Source organism: Lutjanus erythropterus, chromosome 8 (assembly GCF_056507025.1).
Source record: "Lutjanus erythropterus isolate fLutEry1 chromosome 8, fLutEry1.hap2, whole genome shotgun sequence".
In the NCBI taxonomy this organism is placed as follows: domain Eukaryota; kingdom Metazoa; phylum Chordata; class Actinopteri; order Lutjaniformes; family Lutjanidae; genus Lutjanus; species Lutjanus erythropterus.
Genome location: NC_139324.1, coordinates 24,327,638 through 24,338,136, shown reverse-complemented (window position 1 = coordinate 24,338,136; position 10,499 = coordinate 24,327,638). Strand labels below are relative to the sequence as shown.

At 39.1% G+C, this 10,499-nt stretch overlaps 1 protein-coding gene across 2 annotated transcripts in view; it reads left to right on the top strand.

Moving 5' to 3' along the window:
- Window positions 1-6,085: 6,085 nt before the first annotated feature.
- bcl9 (BCL9 transcription coactivator) overlaps window positions 6,086-10,499 on the top strand; it is a 43,936-nt gene continuing 39,522 nt past the window's right edge. Inside the window, exons 1-2 of one of the 2 annotated variants that reach the window (XM_084724982.1) lie at window positions 6,086-6,244; window positions 8,209-8,375. The gene's annotated coding sequence lies outside the window, so the exon portion shown is untranslated. Of the gene's footprint in view, window positions 6,245-6,328; window positions 6,621-8,208; window positions 8,376-10,499 lie in introns of those variants that run through there. The other variant, XM_084724983.1, reaches the window with a different exon arrangement.

Here is a 10,499-nt window from a genome sequence, read left to right as displayed (position 1 = left end):
TGTTAATGTTGGCTAACTAGTCAGCCAACATTTTAATGTTAGTTGTATAGTTTGTTTAGCCGATGTTAATGATGCTAATGAGTTTCTTTTAAGCCTACATGAAAGTGACAGCTCAGTAGAGGACTTAGTACAGTAATTCTGACAAATTACCATGTGGAATAATACACTACATGTTAATTATTCTACATATTAATTAATGTCTGAGTTTCTGTCTTTATCAATAAAATGTATCACACCTCCAACCCACCACTTATCCCTCCTCTCTGAGTCTACAGTGTGTCTCCCTGGCATAAGACTGTTTATCGAAGCTTTAAATAATGCAGATGGTAATATGATAAGTGAACAGTCAATGTTGGTGTCCTGCTTAAACACACACACACTCACACAAATGATGAACACACACCCACGCATGCAGGCAGGCAGACAGATGGGCAAACACACACACACACACAGTGGTCACAGTGCAATAAATATGATTCAGTTTTTCTCCAGTTGTTTGAATCTAACATTGGGCAGAATCTGGATTCTGTTTTCCTGTTTCCAAAGTATTCTGCGTTAGTTAGTCATGCCAGAGAGTTGCAGCGCTGGAGAGCCAGAACATCGACCTGAAGAGCTTTGCTAGTGTGCATGTCTAATGCAACCCAGTCTGGGAATACTGCCAGTCTACTGTTACTCCACCAGTGGGGTTTATCATACACACATGCACACACCCACACACTCGCACACACAGAACCAGAGAGGGAGGGAGGAGTGTATATGTGTGTGTGTGAGAGAGAGAGAGAGACAGAAAGAGAGACAGAGCTTTGTGGTGTGTCACTGATCTCTACTAGCATGCACAAACATGTCGTACGTAGCCATGGCCTGCTTGTCAAAAGTCACAAATATGCAGCTCTCATCCTGTGATTTTGTCCCACGTACAGTGTGTCATCCCACAGTGCTCACTGCCATAAAAGGCTTCAACGTTGCTGATGCTCTACAGCCATATAAGATATGTGAAGAGAGATGTGCAATATGTTAACACACCTAGAAAGAAACAAAGTTTAAGGCAAGTTTCAAACAAACCAAAAAAACTAATTAGGTTCTCACAGGCTTAAAGGGATAGTTCAAATTATTTTAAGTGGGGATATATGAGGTTCTTGTCCATAGTCGACATATTACCTATAGTAGATGGTGGTCGGCACTCTTCCAGTTTGGAGAGACAGCAGGAGTACCACTGTAGAAAGGTAAGCAATGGACTGCTGTGAACATGGTCAGCAGCGAAATGTATTTTCCCTACCTAAAAAAAGCCCACTTAAAAAAATCAATATCAAGTGAGGCTATATTTAGAACATTTTCACCACTTTACCTTGGCATCAGACAGTCTTTCCCAACAGGAAACCACAGTTATATAAGCCAAATATCACTCTCTCCGACCAATCAAACTCCATAGGCAAAATTATTAGTTTTACCTTGCAGGAGCAGCTGGTCTACTGCTGTTTCGATTTGTTAGCTTGTTTGTATCGTGTGACTTTTGTATTTTAAAAGGTTAGTTTGGCTTCACCAAAGTTACGCAATAACACACAGGTAGTCAAGAAACCCATGTGTTCTGTGCCGTAAAATTTCTGTTTTTGCCTGTGGAGCAACATTCAGGTTATATAATGATGGTTTTCTGTCAGAAAAGACTGTCTGATGGCAAGGTAAAGCAGAAAATATTCTATAGTGTACAATTAAACTAAACATAAACTGCTCCTAGTGTACATTTTACTCTATATAATTGCATATGTTACATTAAAGTTGACCTTTATCTTTACCTTTAAACACAGTACACAAACCAGGGGCATGTCAACCACCATCCCTGTAATACACTCACTATCAATAAGTACTGCACAGTACCCTACTTCAAATAATCCAAACTATCGCTTTGAAGAGCTATATAAAATGTAATAAGTAAGTAATAGGAAATTATCATTTATTATTTTTGAAGAAAAAAATCAAGCTTTTTAATGTGAGTATTTGTTGGTTTTCTTAGTCTTCTTTGACTGTAAACCCTTGGGCTTTCAACCACTGATCTGCCAAAAAAACAAAATTTAAAAACGCCAATTTGGGCTTTGGGAAACTGTGATGGATATTTTTATTTTTATCATATTTTGTGGACCATGAATTGAGAAAAAAAAACTGTTTTAGCCCTAAGTTCTACAAGTATTAAGCATAAAACATGCAAACCGAACAACTTTCATGCATGCCATCCCTATTTTCTTTGTGGTTCCAAATCTACTGTTAGTATTGTTCTTTTCCATCCATTTTAGCATTTTGAAAATTGTGAGCAAAAGAGTCCCTGTTGCTAACACACATTTATTGACGCATCTCCTCTAACTGACACAATACATATAATTCTGTCCTTGTACATTTAAACTGTCGTGCACACATAAAACGGAGCCCTCAGCCTTGAACAGCCTGCTCTCGGTTTGCAAAAACATCTTCACTTTGAGAGTCTAAATCAGTTCTCAGAGAACTACAGGAACTGACACACACACACATGCATACACACACGCACAATCAGGTCAGCTAATAATGTGTGCGCTTAAACACCAATTCATTCAATCCCCATGTCATGATTATACATTTGGGTTAGATTTGAAATGTATCTTGATTAAATATTGAGGAGGACCACTCTCACATTGCATGTCCTTAATGTTGCACTCTTCCTCTGAGGCTTGTGATAGTCTGATGTGTGTAAGTGTGTGTGTGTGTCCTCTTGTAATATTATGGGTAAACCATGCGTATCACCACCCCACATATGAAACTACAATGTAAAACAATCCTATCCATTTATACTCTGGTGAATTACTTAATCATGCACATGACTGGGTGTATATGTTTATATATCTATAATCTGTATGTAAATTTGCATAAATATTTATATAAAAATTTATTTATTTTGATGAGTTGATGATTGCAGGCGATCTCTCTATTCTCTTTGCTTTCTTTCTTTTTTCTTTCTATCTTGCTTTCTTTCTTTTACAGTTCTTGTTTGTATAAATTAATTTTATTTTAATTATTAGAATTGTCCATTACTTATGACTACAAATGTAAAGGTCTGATGATTTCTGAGATTATGAGTTTGTCACAAAGAGTATTTTACCTGTGCCTAATCTGTATATGTACAATATTTTTTGAAAGTGACTCTGTCTTGGAAAAAATAACCCCCACTGATGTCATCCAGGTTATCTCAGACTGCAAATTTACAGCAGAAAACATGAGTCACACACTGGAGTTTTGGAGTTTGAAAGACACGAGCATTTGCCAGGCAGAGAGGATCTAATAAAAAGGTGGTAGCATTATGAGAAACATAGGATCAAGGGTTTTGGAACCCATACTGTGCATGAGCTAAACTTCTATTTTGATTTGGTCTTTCTCTCATGAGCCCCCAAACTTTATGGAAGCGCAATATTAAACGGCTGTACTCCTTTAAATACAAATGCAGATGTAGCTGAGTAATTGCTCCCTCTTAAAAAAAAACAAAACAATGTAATACAGCTGCTGCTAAATTGACAGCTTCATTAAAGAACAAAAACATCTGGACAAAAAATTAGAATATTAATTGCATGAACGCCTAACTATCAGCAGTGACAAGGGTTGTTCCAATACCAGAATAAGCACTGGCTTCCAAAACTGCCTGATAATGATGGTATTAGTATTGTTGAGTATCCGTGTCTATGCACTGATCTGATACCACATAATTTCCCAGCAGCATTCTCTATGCTTTCCTTCTGAGGATAGTAAAGTCATATTCTATAGAATTTATTCTGTATGTTTGTTCATGTTTTTCATGTCATTAAGGGTTTAACCTGAGCCTGTAACCTCTTGTTCATGAGTAGATGCACACTTCCCTCTGCGCTGTGATGCAGTTGTCAGGTGTAGTTTGGTAGAAAGAAAAAATTCCGACTTTAAACTGCTTTAACAAGGTTTTTGGATTATTCTGAGTAACTGGGTCATGATTTCTGAAAAGAGACATTGCAGTTGAGTTTTTCATGTAGTTCTTGGTCCTTTGAGCACCACAAGCTGAGTCCCATCTAGTTCCATTATATTCAAGAGAGGGCATACATCTCTACGGGTGATATCTCCAAAACTCAGCAACTCACATCAGAACAATTGAGACTGATAAATAGCACTACAGGTAAGAGGGAAAATATGTGGGGGAGAACAGGGACCAAAGTGTAACTTTTTTATATTCCCCTCTTTTCACAGAAATGCATTTATTTAGAATAAGCCTGTTTAATTGTTATCAACATACACATGTCCTCTAACCAATACCAACTATTTTTTAAATGTTTGGGTGAATGAGTCTGATTCAATCAGGCAAAGAAACACGGTCACAGGATTGAAGTATTGACAACACAAGTGCTTAATATTTCCGGCATAACACGGTCATTAATGCTTCTGTTAGTCCTCTACGCAAATGACCATGTTACTTCCAAATCTATTTATCATTTTAAATGTCACAGTTGTATAAAATTGGTCTAATTCTTCAAACTCACCTTAGTACACAATCACCTCTTACGAACTGTCCCTCATATTAAAGAGCCTGACTGCTCTAGCATTCACATCTGGAATGATGAGACCTCTGTGTGTTTCCCTCACCCTGACAGTGAACATTTCCTGTAAATACAATGAGCACAAAAATATATCTTTAATAACAGCAAGACAAAAGTAACAACCCTGTCTCTCTCAACACGACCCTGGCTATCACCAAAGATAGGCCTTCACTGATACTAAACCTATGGATAGGTCTAACAGATTACAATCTTCACCAAATAAACATTACCTTCAAAACAGAAAATACTTCTTTTTCTACCATAACTCTGTCAAAACTGATCAGATTGGGCTGATTTTAGCCTGTGGACTGAATGCAGGGGTGGAAATAAGTAATTACAAGCCAAATAACTGTAATAAAGTCATTTTTTGGTACTTAATTGGGCACCAACACCAACAGTTAAAAAGTAGCTAATAATCTACGTATCAGCATTTGTTAAAAAAATTTAAAAATTTAAGGATATATATATCTAAATCAAGCACAATTACGGCCCTGAATTTTATGTTACGTCAAACATATCAAGGAGTCAAAGGTCTTTAGTTGCACACCTGAGAACAGGAATCCTTCCTCTGAACTCTGAAGCTGGTAAACATAAAAACATCCAGGAGAACAACAGGATGTGTAAATTGTAAATGAACTAGGAGAAGCTGAGAATGACTCACATTTTATTCTGTATTGTCATTTGTGTGATTAGTTAAGAACACCGATATTCAATTAAATGTCTGCTCAAAATCCAGAATTGTTAATGATGACAGCATGAAATGGTTGGCTTCCTTTGTTTCTAAAGTTTGGAAAAAAAAAATACCAGGATGGTTTATTTGTTTGTCATTTATGTTACTACTCTAGTTTCTGGTGTGTTTTTCTAAATAATGGTGTCTTGTAAGCCTGTTTGGGCTGGGCACATTGTTCATGAACCAATAAAAAAAAAAATATATCAAATCAAGAGAAGTTTTTGAGAAGAATACTTTCACTTGAGTATTTCTTGTAGATGAGTACTATTTCAGTAATGTAAAAGCACTCGTACTTGAGTATAAACTTTCAGTACTCTTTCCACCACTGACTAGATGATGTATACTTTTCACGTGGACTTCCCTGGCTTCCATGTTGCAACCTCTACTACTTTAATTCGCGCTCTCATCTATTCGTGAGTTTTCGGTATGAACTGTCCCTTTAAAAGCATTATCCTGTGAGAACTTTCACAAGTATGATGCTTTACTATTCCCAAGTTGTTTCATGTGAGGAAGTTCGATGTCACCACAAAGACGCGGGTACGGCTCGGCGAAATAAAAACCCCAAATGCTTAATTCACGGTTTATGTGTACATGTCCTCTGTATGGTTGTATTTTATATAGTGTGTACCGTGTTACGTGTGATGGACATTGGTGTCTCGCTGCTGTCCGACAGTAACATTCTCACTGGCACACAGACCTGACCTAGAATTGCTACTTAGAATTCGGGCGAAACCATCGCGCTGGAACGGAGGGGGGGGAGAGAGAGAGACGACAGGAAATCTTGACTGGGATGTAATGGAGTAGGACCACTGGAAAGCTCGGGCGAAAGGGGGGAGACACATTTCTATTTTATAATGTTACCGTGATAATGTTGTGATTTGATAAGTGTACGCTATGAATCCGTCGTTCGAGGAAAACGGGAATTAAGCTAACATTCCAGGTGAGTGTTTATTTTTTTGTCAAATCCAGGTGCTACCAGAGCTCGCCTCCTGGCAACGGGCACACGCGGGTCCTCCTCCCGGGGACATCTCACTCCGGTATCCGTTCTTCTCTGCCTCTGTCCCCGAAGGCTGGCGAGCAAACCCACGTCGCGTCTGGCCTGGCAGACAGCGAGCACCCTTTCGACCGCGAATGCCGATTTTTTCCAGCGCACCAAAAGCGGATTATTCACGATGTTTTCAGCATGGTGTAAAACCCGCGGAGAAATATTGGTTTTTACCCCATTATACTGGAGGACCGCCCGTGCTTCGTGAAAATGAAAAAAAGATACAATGCAGCATGCATGTTCTGCATTCTTCGGGACTACCACACCGCTGGTATTGTATTTCCTTTATTAAAAATGTGTGTGATATGATTTATAAACGCGTAGCGAGATTATAGGCCTCGGCTGCTGCTGATTGTGTCGGCCAGCCCTATCATCTGCCGAGCGATTTAATTGTTACATTGTTAACGGAGCCAGCACAACTTGGAAATGAACGTTTGCCTAAGGAGGGCCTGAATTGTGTTATTAACAGACAAAGCCCCGACGTGAACCGCATTTTGCGTGTGTTTTTTGTGTGTGCTTGTGGCCCGACGTCGTTGTTCTCGCTCGCAGCCGCCGTCCAGTGCCTCCCTCTTCGGGGAAGACTTTGTTTGCGCTGGCCGACGCTCCATGAATGCAAGTGCTGAAGTCCTCCCTTCCCCCCCAGTTCTCTGGCGAAACAGGAACAACTTCTTTTAGGAAAAAGAAAAAAAAAAGTTCCTGGAGTTTCAAGCGCCATGGAATTACTTTGTCCGCCAAGAGTTGTCCAGTGAGGCGCTGAGATTTCAGGGGGGAAGTCTAGCCTCTGTAGTTGTTGTGTGCTTTACGTTTTATTCGCAGACTTTTAGGTTTGTAGATGTCTGTGTATATTTTAGGACGACTTTCTCGAGTAGGCCCGTTTGTGAGTAACTTGTGTGGCATTGTGTGCTGTGTTACCTTGGCAAGACCAGAGAGCTAAACATAGCAAAGAATGTGTTCAGTCCTAGTTTTTTTTTTTTTTGAACCAATCTTTTTTAACTTGACTTCTTGTGAGTGAAAAAATCCACAGGTCCCTACAGTGAAAATGAGTAGTGAAAGACATCTGATACCTGTGGACTTTATAAATTTACGCCTCCAGTGAATAATATCTCAGCTTGTTACCTTTCATGAGTTTAAGTGCCCCTAAATCATTTATTTTCCTTTTTAGTCAACATTATTAGAATCAAATTTTCAATCGGTCACATCGCCTTAATGCTAATACTGTTTTCTCCCCTTCATAATTGTAAAAACAAAATCTCGGCAGCTTTTTCTGCTTTGTTGTAGTTTGCCTTTCAGTCTTAACTGATGCTGTACTTCTCAATTCACAGGTAGGGGTTCGGTGTCTTGTTCAAGGACCGTTTTTGAAGCAGACCTGCCAGTTACTGAGATTGAACTACAGACTTTCCTGTTAAAAGACTGGTCTCTTCAATTGCTAGGCAACACTGCTGTCTGCCATGAACGTCTATCTGTTGCATAGTCTTGGGGGTGTTTTATATTTATCTTCATTTATCTTCTGCTTTTACCCCATTTTCTTTGCATTGTTGAGGTGTATCAAAAAGTCACTTTTTCGCTCCTACAGCTGATATTTGTAGGGGGTCAAATAAGTAAGAAACCTCTTGATAGAGTATCATACACTGTCTTGTAGTCCCTGATGTGTACACCAGTAGATAACTGAAGTATTAATGAGTGTCTAGGTTAAAAGGCAAGTATACGCTGCTCCTGTAGCCCCTAATGACCTAAGCTTTGCACTGGTTCTGTGTTTGCTACATGCTGGTCTTGTCAACATGAGTGACTGAGTGCTTTTCCTTGCCATTTGCTTGTTTGTGTTTCACCCAATGAGCAAAGTTCTTCTCCCTCTGTTCCAGGTGTGAATGACTTGTGGCTGTAGGGTGTCGTGAGTGGGCCAGGTTCCTGCACAGCCTCCGTGGCTGACTGGGAGGAGTCGAGTGGAGAGCAGACATCAGTGCCCAGGGGACCTGAGACCTGGTTCTCCATATGAGGCCCTGCTGAAAGGGCAGGGGGGGCTTCTGAGGTAAAACAACTCAAGTCTGTCTCTCTCTCTCTCTCCTTTTAAGTGTCACACTCTGTCACACAGTTTTTTCATATATACACATCCCCTTCTCACAAACATACATCCATGAATAGGGCTGGGTATTGGTACTTGATACCTTTAAGGGACCAAAATAACCCAGCACCAAGTAGTATTGAAACTTCTCCAGTCAAACGATACCTGCATTTGACCCTTTTTTCGACCGCAATCCAGAACAAATGGCTCTTTTTTAGGCGCGTCACAATTTGACCCGACTTTCACTTTAAAGGTCAAGATTTGATTCAATTCAGTTTAAACATACACGTATATATTTATTTTGCGCTGGTGGCCATGCTATTGTTAGACTCTTGATTTGAAAAAATCAACAGATCATTGGTTTAATGCTCTGACAACTGTGATTCACATTTCTTCTTTAAAAAGCGTGTTTTATTTCAAGGGTCAGCAACCTGTGGCTTTGACAAAATATTAAATGGAAATGAATAACATAAAATGTGTAGCCTATACACTGAATTTAAAAAAAGTTGTAATATTTTGTCAACCAAAATGTGCGGCGCAGCGTATGTCTACAGCTCATTGCCTTCTACTCTAAATTTTGGTGGTGGCAAGTCTTTAATCTCCCTAGCTTAGGTATGGATGCCAAATCCAAAAACGTCTGAGGAAAAAAGAGAATTTAAGGGTTGTGGCCCCAGAGAGATTTTTTTTCTTTTTAACCAAAAGTAATTCTTTTGATGGTAAAGATTGCTGGCCCCCGGGTCAAGTGTGATATAACAGCCGGTAAACATGTTGTCTTTGAAGTGTTGTTTTTTCTTTGGACACATGCTGGACGCTGCAAGTACGCAGAAGTGGGGTGAAAAAATAGTGAGAATCGCAGATTCGCAGATCAATTTTTGAAAGTGAAAGCTTGTTTCAATGGATTTTGGATTAAATATTGAATTTGTGACACCCCTAATACATATTTTGTTTTGCTCGCAATCAATAACTGCAAGCATTCTTTGGTTTAATGTAACATGTGATTTGACCCACTACCAGAGCAGCTACAAGTCATACAGTCTGTGGTGTGGTGAAGTTTTGCAATTCAGCGTGCTGCGATGCCACCAAAACTCTGTGGCCTCTGATAAAAATAAATGCAGAAGGTTTATTTCAGGAGTTCTTCCATTCACATGATTGGTATCGAATGAAGGGAAAAAGGTATCTAATGAAGACTCTATTCCTACTAAGGCTACTAGTATTGTAATTTTTTATACGATATGCAGCCCTATTCATGACAGACATAAATACAATTCTGTCATCCTGATTGCTTTTTGTGAGCTTAACTGAGAAATGCTAAGAAACAAGTCCCGGCAGGAACATCCGTCAGAAATCACTCTGTATTTACTATATAGCGTACTGCATTTTCCTGTCCACCATTTTATTAGTGTGTCCAAATTCTGAGTAAATTTATGCTCTTAGTAGTGCCCTTAAAATTTCCACAATGCGATGAAAAAAGGAGTGTTCATGACTTGCATTGAACTTTCTGCTCACAATCCCACAATGCAATGCGTCACTTTCTTTTAAATTGAGACTAGTTATTTCAGACTTGGTCATAGCCTAGCAGCAAAGCAAGTGTTTGTTTTTACTATACTTGGGACTAAGAAAAGAAAAATGAAAAAGACTAAAACATGGCAGTGTTTCCTCACTAGCATATCACACACTTTCCAGACTGTAATGTAGGGGTGGAACGGTACACAAAAGTCATGGCTTGTATGTACCTTGGGTTTTGGGGGTCACGATTTAGTACATTTTGGGTACAGTAGTAGGAAAAAGTACAAAAAACATTTGTCATTTATTTTTAAAAATTTAAACAGTGGCTCACTGACCGTAATTCTTACTATGAGAACCTCTCGAGTACTGGCATATAATATCAGTGAGTAAAAATAAATAACAAATAATAAATAAATAAGTGATACTCCAGCATTAGACTCTGACCTGTTGATAATTCCTGAATGTGTGCACAGAGAACTGACTACACATGGAGGCACATTGAAGCACAGCTCAAGCACTTTGACCACAAGCTTAAATCCTGCAACATTACTCTTCAGAGTACGGTCACATATCTGTTGAGATAAA